The following is a 10072-nucleotide window of genomic DNA, read 5'->3' as shown; positions in this document are numbered from 1 at the left end:
GAACCAAAGACACAAACACAGCACCAACTTCATCAGCAAAGATAACACTGTCAAGCTCTTGGAACTGTGCCTTACCACCTACTTCATATTCAGTAACAAGCCCTACAAACAAATCAACGAAACACCCATGAAACCACCGGTATCAGGATTCCTAGCAGAAGCAATAATGCAGAGACTCAAAACAAACAGCCCTCCAACGATCCAACCCAAACTTTGGGTCCGCTACAGCGAATGACACTTTTGTCATCAAAAAATGAAAAAAAATAGAGGAAACCAACAACACCATCAACAATATCCTCACTGACATAAAGTCCACAAAAGAGAACAACAACAGAGTGCCATTTCGAGATGTCACAGTAGAGCGATCAGTCAATTGAAAATTCAAAACAGCGTCTACAGGAAAACAACGCACGTGTACCAAGAACCTAACTACAGAAGCAATCATCCCTCCACATACAAACAAATCTGCATCAGGACTCTATTTCAACGAGCCACTACACATTGCAGCACGCAGGAACTACGAAGATCAATAAATAACTGGACAGTGCACTTAAGAAGAATAGGTAGCCAACAAACACCCTGAAAAGGGCTTCCCTGACCGGGAGTCAAACCCGGGCCGCGGCGGTGAGAGCGCCGAATCCTAACCACTAGACCATCAGGGAGATGCGGGCACACGCTGACAACTCTACTGAAAATTTCTTCCCTGCCCGGAAATCGAATCCGGGCCGCGGGAGTTAGAAGGCTTTCACCTGTGCATCCACCAATGTCATTTCTTGTATCCATTGCTCACGATGCGATCTCCTCTACATTGGGGAGACTGGAGACTCCTCGCAGAGTCAAGTCACAGCGCTTGAGGGAAAATCTCCAGGACACCCGCAACAATCAAACCCATCGCCCTGTGTCCCAACATTTCCAACCCCCTCCCACTCTGCGAAGGTCCTGGGCCTCCTCCATCGCCGCTCCCTCCCCACCCGATGCCTGGAGGATGAATTCAACCCCAGGCCGTCAATGCGGACTTCACCAGTTTCCTCATTTCTCCTCCCCCTCACCTTACCTCAGATCCAACCTTCCAGCTCAGCGCTGTCCTCATGACCTGTCCTACCTGCCAATCTCCCTTCCCACCTATCCGGTCCACCCTCCTCTCTGACCTGTCACCTCCATCCCCACCCCCATTCAACTATTGTACTTTTTGCTCCCTTCGGCCCAGCACACCCCCACCCCCAATTTATCTCTCCACCCTGGAGGCGTTCTGCCTCTATTCCTGATTAAGTGCTTTTGCCGAAACGTCGATTTTCCTGCTTCTCGGAAGCTGTCTGACCTGCTGTGCTTTTCCAGCACCACTCTGATCTAAACTCTAGTTTCCAGCATCTGCAATCCGCACTTTTACCTACCCAATTAACCCAGTTTGTCGATTTCACATCAACAAACTGACACAAGTAGACACAACATCTGCAGAAACCCTAGCCACATTACTTTATATTAAAGACATATCGGAAATGATGTCCAGACTACTCAACGTTCTCAGCATCATGGTAGCCCACAAACCTACCAACACACTTTAACAGCGGCTAATGAACTTGAAATACCCTGTACAAACAACCAGCAGACGAATGTTATTTACAAAATACCATGCAAGGAAATATATACATGAACTCTGCCGCACAGTTCTCTGTGGCAAGAAATGCTGGAATGAGATAAGGATTTTTTTTTTCAGCCAAGACGAATCGGCACTGACTGGACAGCCATTTAAAATCAACGCTCTCAGCCTAGGATGGAAGATGCAAAGGGATGGACAGATTTCTTATTTCCTGAAGATTTACAAAGCTGAGACGGGGTGTTGGTGTTTGTTCCCTTTCCACTCCCAGGAGCAGTGGTTGGGACGGTGATTTGGGGAAAGTGAAATGTGCGCATGAGCAGCGTGTGGGGCTCTTTCAGCTTCCCCTCCTCTGACAGCGCTGTGACGTGACTCTGATGTTCTCAGAGACATTTACTGACGCGAGACAGTGAAAAGAGTCTCGTTCCCGAAGATCAGGAATTCAAACCGTATGCCGGCTTCAGGACAATGAGAAAGGTTAATTGGGCTGTGTGAAGAAGCTGTGAATTGCATTTCAAACAGGGAGCTAGAGTCAGATGCGTCATCCATTGCGCCCCCGGCACTGTGCGTACCTGACGCCACCATGCTGCAGAGTTCTGACGTTCACACGGACATGCGCAGCAATGGGAACATTCACAAGGTGAACAGCCAAAGATAATCACCGTCACTGCTTTCCTTCCATAGTCCCAACTTTGTGAAGCAGTATCTTTCACTGGCAAATAAAACACACTCATCCTCAGGTGCCTGCTTCATTTCGATCAGGACTTCACGCCCCTCACTGTTCTTGTCTCATTTACAAACACTTGGCTCATCGCCTCAAAAGCAACTCTGTGGGTTTCTGCTTGTCCCACCCTAACAGGCAGTGGGTTGTAGGTTCCCGACCATTCCCAATGTGATTGAAATATTTCAAACCCTCCACTGATTTGCATCTTTAAAACGCCGTGAAGCAATCTCCCTTTCTTTTTGATGACATTTCTCAACTGTAGTCGGCAGGGTTCATACTTGCGCGGGGAAACCGCAATGGATTTCATGTCCATCGCATTAACCACTCGGCCCACCAATACAGAACCACACTGACAGCTTCATTTCCCATGTCTGTCTGCCAGTGGAGCTGAGAAAGAGTGAATCATTGCAGAGTTTGATGGAATCCAATCACTTCACAGGTTTCGAAAGGGTTAAATATCTGCAAATGGCGAGTCTGGGTGTTTCATCCCGAAAGATGAAATGGACGTTCAGTTAAAAACAAAACCAGAAATCGCAGGAGCAACCCAGCAGGCCAAGCAGCATCTATGGAAAGAGAATCAGTGACAACATTTCAGAACTCCTTTTTCCTCATCCAGGTACAGCCAAACCTGCTGAGTTCCTCCAGCAGTTTCGCTTTCTGTCTCGGATTCTCAGCATCCGCAGTCCTTTATGTTAGAAATTCAATCAATTCAGAAACCCCTTTGTCCATCCTCAGTGGAGAAGATTTCCGCTTGGGAAACATTTTCCTGACACCATTACAAACACGCACCTTAGCAGCCAAGAAAGCGGGAGGAGCAAAATCAACAATCACTTCATCGCAGGGTCGTGTCGAATCAGCAAACGTTCGATTAACAACCGAACGCGCTGACCAATTGCGCCATAGAAACAGCGCAGGGCGGCGACCCCGCCCAAAATGACCATTGTCTTCTATCAGTTTTACTTTTCCATAATAAAGCCTTGGACATTCATTGTGGAGACATGGGGACAGTCTGATCCCACCATCTGCAGGCACATCCATATCAAGAGGAACTTGCCCTTCTACACCGGGGCCATCGCCCTCCAAGCCTTTCAGTGTTTTGCCTTATCCCGAAATTTCTCATTGGCCCCGAGCCGAGAAAGGATTTGAATTCCTGATGTACAGAGAATTCTTTCAATGTCGCAGATCAGTTCATGTCCCGAGAATATCAGAGTCAATCTCCCGGCCTCTTAAACAAGGGGACGGTGACTGTCTCTGCTCAGTCGGACAGTTCATCCTTCATTCTCCTCTAATTCCACTTCCCAAAGAGTTTTTAAAGATTCACAAAGCTGGAGACAGGGATTTCTGTTTTACTTCCTGAACATTTTTCCATCTGCTAACTGACAATATTTTGCCAAAATCTCTTCCCAATTGTACGCCTTGCGTCATGTCCAGGGATGAGGAATTTCCATTTTGGGGAGACATTCCAAAGTTTAGGGATATTCTCTTTGGAGCAAAGAAGGTTAACTGGAGATTTCCAGGGGCTGTTGGCAATGATGGGAGAAGAAGTGGTGGGAATGTGAAGGTTAATGATCAGAAGAACCTCTTGCCACTGACTAGCGTCAGTTACCAGAGGACAGGGATTGAAGTTCTTTAATGGAAAGCAGCATTTGTGTTGAACAAACACAGCGAATACTGCAGAAAGCCAACGAGTCGAGCAGCATCTGTGGAAAGGTAAACAGAGCCGACGTTTTGAGTGTGCTACGGTTTTTGTTCTGAACTCGAGTTTCCAGCATGGCAATAAATTCCCAGACGTGAGAAAACGTGACTTTATTGAGACGGGTTTTGTGAAGTTTGAGAGATAATGCAACCAACAGGAAGTCATTGAAAATCGCCAGCGAAGAAAGCATAGTCAGCAGAATTCCACATTGGGCAGGGGAACACCAAAAGATGTCTAAGGCAGCGACGTAAATGTTCGGCCACAGCTGGAGGCCCCAGGCTGTGGCCTAATATTTCTCATGGAATGGTTCCAACAGGAAAGGTGAGTATTGTGCTTGTCATGGCCGCGTCATAACCCCAATGTTTCCTGTTCCCCTGGATTTGATCAGAACAGAGGAGGCTGATGGGAAATTGAACTGAAATGCAAACATTGATGAGAGATAGAGCGGGTGGGAAAGATCCATTTTCACGTAAAGAGAGATTAATAATCAGGGTCGAAAATAAGGAGCCACTTCCAAAAATTTGGGGTTCATTCAGGAAAGCTAAAGTTGAACTGTTCACAGAAAATTGTGATGAAAGTCTCACGAGTTATTTTGATGAGAAGTGTTGATGATGCTAATACAATCGATAGGATGAACGTAGATTGGTAAATGTATTTGGTAACAGTTCTTTTCTAGCCCTGCGAGCGAAACCTGGATCTCAAGGAATAAAAGGGACCGGAACAACATTGATTTGAAATTGGCTACGTGACAGAAAACAGAGGCATCATTGTCAGGTGGCTTTTGAACTGGATAAGGTTTCTAGTGAAATTAACTTCAGGCATACAAGATCAAGTTAATTTGGGTAAAACAAGGAAATGCTGTTCTGATTAGCAGACAGTGAAAGGATTACACGGCGCAGATTAAACAATTTCAGCAAGTGATACAGAGGACTGGGAAGATAAACATTATAAACTGTGAACAACAAAGTTCTGGAGCACAACACACACATTCAAAGGCCGATAACATCCAGGTCCTGATTAATTAAGTGTCACTGTCAGATTGTATTGTGGGGCTTTTCTGCAAAACATCCACTTGCAATGTTCTCCTAAAAGAGTGACAAACCTCATTCCTGTCAGTCCAGGATAGAAAATCCGAAGGGATGAACAGTTTTTTTTTTATTTCCTGACGATTTACAAAGCTGAGACTGGGTTTTGGTGTTTCTTCCCTTTCCACTCCCAGGAGCCGCAGTGGTTGGGGCAGTGAGGTGGGGAAAATGAAATGTGACCATGAGCAGCGTGTGCGGCTATTTCAGCTTCCCCTCCTCTGACAGCGCTGTGACGTGACTCTGATGTTCTCAGGGACACTTACTGACGCGAGACAGTGAAAAGAGTGTCGTTCCTGCAGATCAGGAATTCAAACCGTATGCCGGCTTCAGGACAATGGGAAAGATTAATTGGGCTGTGTGAAGAAGCTGTGAATTGCATTTCAAACAGGTAGCTGGAGTCAGATGCGTCATCCATTGCGCCCCCGGCACTGTGCGTACCTGACGCCACCATGCTGCAGAGTTCTGACGTTCACACGGACATGCGCAGCAATGGGAACATTCACAAGGTGAACAGCCAAAGATAATCACCGTCACTGATTCCCTTCCATAGTCACAACTTTGTGAAGCAGTATCTTTCACTGGCAAATAAAACACATTAATCCTCAGGTGCCTGCTTCATTTCGATTACGATTTCACGCCCCTCACTGTTCTAGTCTCATTTCCAAAGTCTTGGTTCATCGCCTCAAAAGCAGCTCTGTTTGTTCCACCCTGACAGGCAGTGGGTTGCAGATTCCTACCAGTCCCAATGTGAGTAAAATATTTCAACCCCCTCCACTGATTTGAATCTCAAATAAGAATCCGGGGAACATTCTCCCTTTCTTTTTGACGACATTTCTCAACTGTAGTCGGCAGTGTTCATACTTGCGCAGGGAAACCACTCAGCCCACAAATAAAGAACCACACTGATAGCTTCACTTCCCAGGTCTCTCTGCCTGTGGAGCTGAGAAAGAATGAATTATTGCTGGGTTTGTTTGAATCCAATCGCTTCACAGGTTTAGAAAGGGTTAAATATCTGCAAATGGAGTGTCTGGGTGTTTCATCCCGAAAGATGAAATGAACTTTCAGTTAAAAGCAAAAACAGAAATTGCAGGAGCAACTCAGCAGGTCAGGCACCATCGATGGAAAGGGAATCAGAAACAATATTTCAGAACTCTGTTTTCTCCCGCGGGTACCGCCAAACCTACTGAGTTTCTCCAGCAGTTCCTCTTTCTGTCTCGGATTCTTAACATCCGCATGTCCTTTACGTTAGAAATTAAATCAATTCAGCCTCATGTGCAGAAATGAGAATCATTTCAATTTCCTAAAAAATTGGCAGAGATTTCAAGGCATTTGGAAAGAAAGTAAAAGTGACATTAGTAAGAACATTTTCGCACAGGGAGTGGTTCGGATCCGTAAATCCCTGTCTGACCGTGACAAAGAGGCAGATTCACGAACACAAAAGGGAATTTGGTGGTCATGTTCAAAGTAACAATGTGGAGATTTACAGGGAGAAGGCAAGGGAATGATACGAACAGAGACTCTCATTTACTTGCTATGTAGAACCAGGTGGGCCTCCAAGAGGGAGCCATATTCCTGGAGATGGGACAAACAGCTGGCTCAGGGATACCAGTCCACATTGCTACCTTTGCTGCCAGTTCAGTGGGAGAACATTGGAGGGACAAAGAAGTGAATAACTATCTGTGTAGGAGGGTGACTAACTGTTAATGGAGACTGTTCCTGGCTAACAATAAGTCATGTGTAACAGCAGACTATGTGATAACAAGGCCTCGTGTGGGTGAGGTAGGGGACAAGGGCATGGGAGAGTTCGGGTCCAAACAATATTGAACTCGATGTTGAAGACTGGATGGCTATCGGATCTCCAAGTGGAAAATGAAGCTTTGGTCTTCCATCAGGAGCTGAGCTTTGCTGGAACACTGCTGCATGCCTGAGACAGAGAAGTTGGCCAGGGAACAGGGTGGCGTGTTTAAGTGACAGGCAACCAGAAGCTCAAGGCCTTCTTTTGCGGGCAGAACCGAGATGTTCTGCGAAGCAGTCACCCAGTTTATGCTTCATTTTACTTTGGGGAATCCACACTGTGAGCAACGAATGCAGTAGACTAGGTTGTGGCAAATGTGCAGGTAAAGTACTACTTTACCTGGAAGGTATATTCGAGCCCTTGGATATTCAGGAGGGGACAGGTAAATGGGCAGGTGTTACACATTCGGCGGTTGCAGCGAAAAGTTGGTGTGGGGTGTTGCGAGTGAAGGAAGAGTGAACCCGAGGTGTAAGCCCTGCCCATTTACCTCCTCTCATATATACATCCATGAAGTTGAAAGAACTTTCCATAGAATGATTCAATACCACGTGACTCATGAACTAATTCGTATTCATGTTCCGGGGCCAGCATCATTATTGTGTCACAGCAGCTGCAGGCCATCATCGGGGGCTCGCCCTATGACGTCACGGTACGGCTGGAAGCCCCCGGGACAGTTTATCAAAGAAACCTCCCTGTGGGTCAGGGCAGCCCTGCATCGGGAAGCACTGGGATGGTCAACCACTATCAGTTAACATGGGGAACACATCTCCACATTACACAGCCTTGAGGCAAACTCCCCGTCCTTCCACTTAAAGTTCAAGAGCACTCAAACCGAAATTCCCCAGTTAAGTTTGGAAGAATTTCTTCCAGGTGTTTGCTGAATATATCTATGAGAACTTTGTAAAGTAAGAATGTTGCAAGTGTTGAAATTTTGTGCTTTTGAGAGAAATCACAGTTCGAAAAAACAGAATGTTGGAATTTAGACAGAGTTGAAACTTGCACGACGGCGATATGTCTGCGAGTGCGTGATGGGAGCATCACCCAAAAGGGAAACCATCTCTCCTGTTCAGTCAATGTCGTCTTTAGCAGCTTTCCCATATAACGGCGCACTGTTCTGCACCTCGCCTTCTCATTTCTTTCTCAAAAAACTTCGAAATAAATATTTCACATTTATATACTGGCTCAATGTGCACAATTGAGATGACACACTCGTAGAGGTCTGAGTGGTCTTCTGTTGTTCTCTGTACCCTATGTTGAGGAGGGCAATGCTTGTCACGGGTCACTCCGGTGTCAGAGAAACGGTTTAATTTTCTGCGAGTGGAGGGAGCCCGGTTCCTGGGTTCGGGACAAACGGCAGCAGGGAGACAGAATGAGAAGCAATTGTTCTGCAAACTCTTTGCCGCTTGCAATTCTCAGAGCAATGTCAAATGTATTTCACAATGAGCAAGACTCAGCTGGTTAAAGAGGTGGAGCGGGAGTGCTTGTGTGCTCTCGGTGTGGCACGTTGGTCTCGGGGTATGATTCTCGCTTTGGGTCTTCTAATACGTAGACTTGCGCGACGTCCCAGACCAGCCCGCGTTTCCTGACTTGTGCAAGAGTGCCCGGTTAACTTTCTCAAAAACCACCTTCGCTAAAGTCGTGGCTTTTGCCCGAAACGTCGATTTTACTACTCCTCGGATGCTGTCTGAACTGCTGTGCTTTTCCTGCACCACTAATCCAGAATCTGGTTTCCAGCATCTGCAGTCATTGACTTTACCTGCTTGGAGTACGAATAGGGCAGAAAGCAATGAAGTGAAATGATGGAATATTGCGTTGATGTGAGTGGTGCCGTGTTTAAGGAATGTCAGCAATGAAGCAAGACTGGAAAATTAGGATAGCTCTCCTCGGAGAATAGAAGTTTGAAATCTGGCCCGATTGAAGCTTTCCAAGTCATGCGAACTCTAGACAGAGAAAGTAATGTCGTCAAAATGCTCCCACGCCTGAAAGGATCCGCAACGATTCGGCAGTGTTTTAAAGTCATGAGGAAAAGAACCAAAAGTGACATTGGGAAGAACGCTTTCGTACAGGGAGTGGTTGGGGTCAGTAAATCCCTAACTGACACTGACAAAGAGGCAGATTCATTAGACGCAAACGGGAATTCGGTGGTAATGTTTAAAGTAACAATGTGCAAAATTACATGGAGAAGGCAAGAGACACACGTTTACTTACTGTGTCAAACCAGCAGAGCGAAGGTGGGCCGCATCGCCTCCGTCTGCACCGTGACACATACTGTGATTCAGAATGAATTCACAGTTCGACCAACAGAATGTGAGTTTCGAAAACATGTTTATATTTCTACAGCATCCATACGTCTGCGCAACAGCATATTGCACGACAGCAGTGGATATCTTCCACATCAGTCATGAAGGGACCTGTGGAAAGCATTTCCCTTGCGGGAGCAGTGTGGTGTAGCGGTAGTGTGCAAGGTCTCATAGGCCTGAAGTAGCTAGATCAAAGCCATCTTCTGCTGTTGCGCGATGGCTCCTTGAGCAGCTTTCTTTTGTAATGGTGCTGTGCTCTGTTCTGGATCTTGCACCGACTGCCTGAGTGCTTGAATGCCATGTATCATACCGATTCACACGGTTCAAGTAACATGCTTTTTGGAGGTCTGAGTGGTCTTCTCCTGTTCTTCGTCAGTTTCCTATGAACTGATTCGCAAAACCACTTCTCCGAGATGCCAGTGAGCTGATAAAGTTGAAACATATGCCTTGCAGTTTCGTCCATTCCCTGCAGTAATTCGCCACGCCAGTTCGGACGTGAACGACAAGATTATCAGCATGTCAGAAACCGTATCACCACTCAGACATAGTCCCTTACTATTAGGACAGATATCGCTGATTGTGAATCACCTCAGAGAGAGACAAGTGCAGAGAGTCGCCGTGGACACGATGGGCTGGGCCGCCTCTGCCGGCGTAGAATGATGCTACGTGTTTATGCCGTCCCACTGCCTGTCTCTGGGACAGAGAGGCTGAGGGAGCAAAAATGGTTCATTTTTCACCGTCCCTTCCGTGTTGGACTGCCTGCAGTCCCTCAGCTCAGGGCCGTGGGGATGACTCTCAGTGAGTGAAGGTTTCACTCGGATTCTCTTCATCTGGGGCACTTGGGGCTCAGATGTTAACAGCTGCGCGGTCGCAGCAAA

The 10072-nt window shown here is 46.6% G+C and overlaps 1 non-coding gene across 1 annotated transcript; it reads right to left on the bottom strand.

Annotated features, from left to right (window-relative positions):
- Positions 1 to 590: 590 nt before the first annotated feature.
- trnae-cuc lies at positions 591 to 662 on the bottom strand. Its single transcript has one exon. It is a non-coding gene; the product is annotated as a tRNA-Glu (tRNA).
- Between the last annotated feature and the right edge of the window lie 9410 nt (positions 663 to 10072).

The sequence above is a fragment of the Chiloscyllium plagiosum genome, chromosome 44 (genome assembly GCF_004010195.1).
Source record: "Chiloscyllium plagiosum isolate BGI_BamShark_2017 chromosome 44, ASM401019v2, whole genome shotgun sequence".
NCBI lineage: Eukaryota > Metazoa > Chordata > Chondrichthyes > Orectolobiformes > Hemiscylliidae > Chiloscyllium > Chiloscyllium plagiosum.
This window is presented reverse-complemented; position numbering and strand designations above follow the sequence as displayed.